The sequence below is a fragment of the Ammospiza caudacuta genome, chromosome 1 (genome assembly GCF_027887145.1).
Source record: "Ammospiza caudacuta isolate bAmmCau1 chromosome 1, bAmmCau1.pri, whole genome shotgun sequence".
Classification (NCBI taxonomy): Eukaryota; Metazoa; Chordata; class Aves; order Passeriformes; family Passerellidae; genus Ammospiza; species Ammospiza caudacuta.
This window is the reverse complement of record NC_080593.1, coordinates 113,142,592-113,148,591: the sequence shown is the minus strand read 5'-3', so window position 1 is coordinate 113,148,591 and position 6,000 is coordinate 113,142,592.

Genomic DNA, 6,000 nt, shown 5'->3' with positions numbered 1-6,000 from the left:
CTATACATTCCTAAAATTTACTTAGTTTTATGACTGGCTGTGAGCTAAGGTTTGCATAGACTTGCCTGCAACTATTTCAAGGTGACTTCCCTGAACAGCAGCAGCTCATGTGGAGTCGAGCACTGCATAACGTACCGTCACAGCTGGCTTTCCACCCTGAGCGGATTATTTTGCATTTATTAACATAGAATTTCATCTACCACTTTATAGCTCAGTCTTTAAGTGTTATGAGCTTTTTTCTGCTGACCTGTAAAGGACCTTCTTCTTGAACAAGCCTACCTTGTCCTTCATCCTCTCATAAATACAGCAATAGGCCCATGTATGCAGACTAAACTAGTAAGACTTTAGCGGAAAAATCCTTTACTCTGCAAAGTTACATTTTTACTTCTCACATCATTCCGAGAAGGGAACTTTCCCACTTACTGAACAACATCATAATTTTATAAGAGGAATGGTGATGACTTTGGATCATGTTTCTTGGAGCAGCTCACAGCATCCAACCAGTCTACATTAACTCCTTCCAAAAAAATGGTAGAACAGCGAGGCAGTGCTACAAAACCACAATGTAAATTTTTCATAATGCATGTGCCTGTGCCTTCTCACCTAATCTTTATTACTTAGCTTCTAAAAGTCTGCCTACCACAAAGCCAAAGACTCCAGACTGGCAGCACAACAGCCACTTTCCACCCTCAAACAGCTAGGATGCATAGTCCAGTTAAAAATCTGGCAATTTCATATTTGTGTCATTTAAGCTACTCTGTAAGCAGTGCTTTTCTTTAGAATAATATTAAAATTATGCTATACTTAGCCTAAAACTATTTTGACTCAATTTGAATATATTTTCTTTCCTCCCCTCCTGAAAAATGTTACAAATGTTATAGCTCCTCCATAGTGAATATCAGTAACTGCTATCACACTGTTATCATATTCTATAGATTTAGAAGTAGACTTTCAACTTCTAATGTGTTTGAGATAGAAAAGTGAACTTGTTTCTTTTTCTATCTTTCATAATTTTCTTAAAAATCTTTTTGGTGTACCTTGCTATGTTTTGGTATGTATCTTGTGAAAGTGAATTCTCCTTTGTATGTTCCTTATTCATAATGACTTCCACATATTCAATTTTGTCTTTTTGTTTCTTTTATTCTTTTTATATCTGTTTAAAAGCTAATTTTTCTAGGGAAAAACAAAAGCACATTACCTCTCAAAAAGACCCTAGGATGATGCTATGTCTTTCCCAGCTGAAAGGGAAGCAAAATCCCATATTATCATTGGCATAATCTGGAAGGGCCCTTATTCCTTTCTGAACTGACAGCAGGAGCAAAGAAAGGTTGAACTCTTCAGTTTCTTAACAGTAAGGCCTGAGGTCAGGACGTGGACAACTTAAAAAAAAGAGAGGAAAGAGCTCTCCTCTCCTACACTACAACCTAAGCAAAGTCCTTCAACAGTCCTAACTAGCACATTTTAACAATTAGACATCATTATCATTTTTTTCCTGAAGAGAGCCTACTCTTTAGTTAAGAATTAAATATGCCAAAAAACCCATAAAGTTTAAGCGTTTATTATTCTTGTCAAGTTGCAACCCATATTTGGCCTATTTGACTGAAAAGTCAGAAGGTATTAGTCACTTAAAAAGAAAAAACTTCCCTTTTTCCTTACTGCTTTCCTGTGGTACAACCTAGAAATTCGACAGGAATACCCATCTCCATTTGGACCAGCCTCCTGATCACACAGACTGTAATTCTGGTTGAATTACAGCTCATATCTTTTAGATATCTTGTTTTAAAGGCATCCTTATACACAGTCTATACACCTTAGCAATTTTCCACTAACTACTTACCCTTGCATAATTTACTTTTCAATTCATTCCCAGGTTAAACCTGATTAGCTTTAAATGTCCAGTACTTAGATTTTGTAAAACCACTTTACCGAAGAGCCCAAAAGTATCACCTATTTTTCCTCAGATACATACTTTAAAAATGGAGATCAAGTCATTTTTAGTATTTCATTTTTTTCTGCACAGACTGAATTATGATGGTCTCCTCCTGCTGCATTGAGGAGCTAAAAGAAACCAGAACAGAATCGAAGTGGGAGTGAAGATGAACACTGATGATTCCAGTGTTGATTTTCTCTTGCTTCCCTGAAGCAACTACTGTCCTAGTGTCCCACAACACTGTGAGATGTGGAACACAACCAAACCCTCCAGCTGCTTCACTAAGTCCTTTAGGTATCAAAGCCAAAAACAACATCATGGGTGTGTCAACTTCATTAGCAATGATTAGAACAATCACACAATTGAAGCATTTTGTATGGCTCAGCAAAGGACTCTTCAACTACTTAAATCCAAATCAAAAACATCTTGTTTTACTGTTAACTGTTTGGCTATTATTAATTGCTTATGTGATTACACCAGTGAATGTAGGATTTAAAAAATACAAACAGGATAAGACCTGTTCTTCACAATGAAACATAATTTTAGCAAAACACCTGCAAAACAGAAATGCTTCTGCATTCAAGGAAACTAGTAATGAACCTGACAACTTAACAGAGCAGATTCTGGAAATAAAAGCAAACAGAGGATCTCATTTCCCCCAGCCCTACAGCGCATGCATTATGGGTACATGTGCAAAGGACATCTCCACATTATATCATTTGAATAAAGAAGTCACCTTTCACCTGCTGATGCAACACAAAAGAAAAAAAACCAATAGTGGACTTGTTACTCTGTCCCAAATTACCTTGCTGTGCCTCCTTCTTTGGTCTCTCAAAGGAGGCCATGGACTTTGCGGTCTCCCTTTACTGCTCTTCTCATCATGCACACAGTTCAATGAGACTTCAGTAACAGAGCAAACTCAAAGAATGGTTATGGACTTCCTGATTGGTGATAAAGATTTTGATGTACAATTTTCACTTTGTACCTGGACAAACAAGCCCAGTGATTTCAGCTTCAGTTCTCTAAAAGACATCATACTCAGTATGACAAAACCCAAGAGGTGGTTCCAGGAGACCACCTGTTGAAATTATGAAAGCTTTTTTCCAAAGTAAGGACTGAATAGGAACTGCAAGATTGAACCAAAGGGGCCAGAGGGTGGGGGGAACTAAGAAGACCTGATGACCATAAAATCTGCAGATTTGGGAGGAAAAAAGTAAAATAAGGTGGGAGAAAGTGTTGAGTATACAAGCAAAATGACAGAAATGTACCACAATAAACAAAATAATGTTACACATGTTCTCAGTAGCAAGTGTGTCTCCTTTTCCATCAGTCATGCTACAGCAACCAACAAAACAAAGCAGATAAAATGTCCAATAAGATCTGCACTGATTTATGTCTTTGATTTGTTGTTTTTTATAAAATAGGCATCCACAAATAAACCCAAATCAAGTCTGTTATTGCTCTTCAGCAGCAGGAGGGCAGACTGTAGGATTGGGAATTTTCAGATGTTATTTCCCTGCAATGCTGGTGGTCTTAGGTTCCTGGCCTTTTTAAACTCTTTGCGCAAGCCAGACCAGCAAAACAGAGACTGGGAAGAATTAACACCACTACAATAGTAAGAGTCCAGAGCATTATTAGCTACACTTCAAGAAATGGATCATATTTCCAAGCTACATTGACATATAAGAATATTTCAAGGCAATGTGTAGAATCAGTTTAAATAAAAATCACCAGTCACCATAAAGCATACTGATGTTTTCAAAAACTATAAACTCAGCTAAAAAAGAAAAACCCATAAGAACATGAAATTTTGCTAAAAAGAAAAAAAGGAAACATAACCAGGGCTTCTGAAACCACTCTTTAAGAACAACATCTAATTTACAAAACATAGAGATATTACATTTATCTGTTAATTATCTGCTCCTGAAAGCTTAATTCTTGACCTCTGCAAATACAGTTCCCAACAACAACAGTGGAGAGATGTGACGATATATGGAGAGGACATTAGTGTAAATAAAATGTTGATACAAATGTTTGTTTTTCTAATAATTTCTGCTGTCAAGAAACCAAGTTTTACAAAATTCTTTAATTGACTATACTCCTTCTTGGATATATGGCAGATTTTAACGAGTGCAAAAATATAAAACTAAGGAAATTAAATTCTTGAACATAAACGATGTGTGCCAAGGTTGTAAGAATGATATAAAAGATAACCAGTGTACACCAATGCTTTACAATTCCACCATAACTTCAGGGCTGTCATTTGCTTTCTAAGTACACACCTCTTTCTAACAATTCATGCAAGTTGTGCTGAAGCAGCACTGCTTTTCTTGTTACGTGCACTCTGCAACTCTAAAACTGTCATTTTATCCTGATTAAAATGCAACATAAGAAAAACTTATTTTCACACTCTGCACTCCTAGACCTAAAATGATGTGCACTAAAACAAGGACATGCCTTATTACTTCTATATGCATAGATGTCTTTGAGAAAAGATGAACAAATATTTAAATTACATCGCAAATTCCTGGAATCTTAAAACTGTTGTTTCGTTCTCTGCATTGAACAGGTTTATGTTTTAGGCAGATGGTATTCTGGCCTTTCTATTTCACTTCATGAAAACTGCATGTTCCACCAGATCTTCAGGTCTTAGGCAAAGATTTGATAAAATGTCAGTGATTTTATTTTTTAAATTATTCAAGTATTTTAATGAAATTTCATACAGATGACTACTGTTAGAAAATAATCATCTGACATTCCTCTCATTTAAGATGTAGTTCAAAATAAAACACCAGTTCACTAACAATAACCATAATCTACCTCATGTTTATATTTTCAAAGGCTATTTAGAGCATATGGCCCAAACAGATTTGATTTGGCTTTCCCACCTTGTTCAGAGCGTATCAGTAACTGATTCACTTTTGGGGTTAGTTCACTCAGAAATGTAAGGCTCAGCTAGCCGCCTCAGAATTTTTCTGCTATCCTTATCCTACATAAACATCTTAATCATGATATATTTCGACTAAAAGCTAGACAATACTAAATTATTTTCTGCCCAACATGCAAAAAATAGATGATAGCTAATAGTTAAGGCACTCTAAAGTCCTCTCTAAATCACTGCCTGTTTTAAACACAGATTTCCACAGTCAAACTGGGGATCATTTTTTATGTCTGTGGAAAGCTTCTGTCTGTCCACTGCAGGGAGAGTCCAGACAAGTGAGATAAAATCAAAAACAGTGAACTCCCCTGTGGAAGCTGGGAGAATAAAACTGTGTTTTGCCACATCAGCCAGAAAACATTGCTGAATCTGGATCTGTGTATGCTACTTTCTCCAAATAAGGTAGTTTCCTCAAAAGGGAGGTTAAGCAGCAAATGCAGAAAGCTGATACAGGAATCAGAATCCTGTGGTCTTCTCTTACATCATCAGTCCCAGAAAAAGGGCTTCACAACTGTCCTGTCGGGAATACGAATGAACTGTATCTGTACAGTCACTAGAGGTGAGACTAGCCACAAAAGTGTCAGCATAATAAGATGGATTCAGTGATAGGCTTTATGTCCATAATTTTTCTCAAAACATTTGTGCTTTTTGGAAGTTTCTTGGGTTTTGCTTCTTTTAAAGACAAAGAGAAACACACATCTCTCAGAACTGCCTATGTCTCTGATAATAAGAAACCACTAAATTCAGACAACTTCTAATATGCAATTTTAGTGACCACCTGCATCTAAGCAGGTGTGATAGAATATCCTGAGTCAGAAGAGAAGCACTATGATCATGGAAGTCTAACTCCTGCCCTTGAACATGACGAGCCCTAGAATCAGATTGTGTGCCTGAGAGCATCATCCAAACACTTCTTGAACTCTGTCAGGCTTGGTGGTGAGACCACTTCCCCTGGGGAAGTTGCCGAAATACTCCCTGGGTGAAGAACCTTTTCCTGATACTCAACCTACCTGCCCCTGAAGTCACCTTAGCTGCTCTTGTATGGCTTCCCCTCCAGAGTCTTCACTATCTTCACAGACTCCTTTTGAGCTATCCAATAGCTTTAAATCTTTTTTTACATTGTGACACCTAA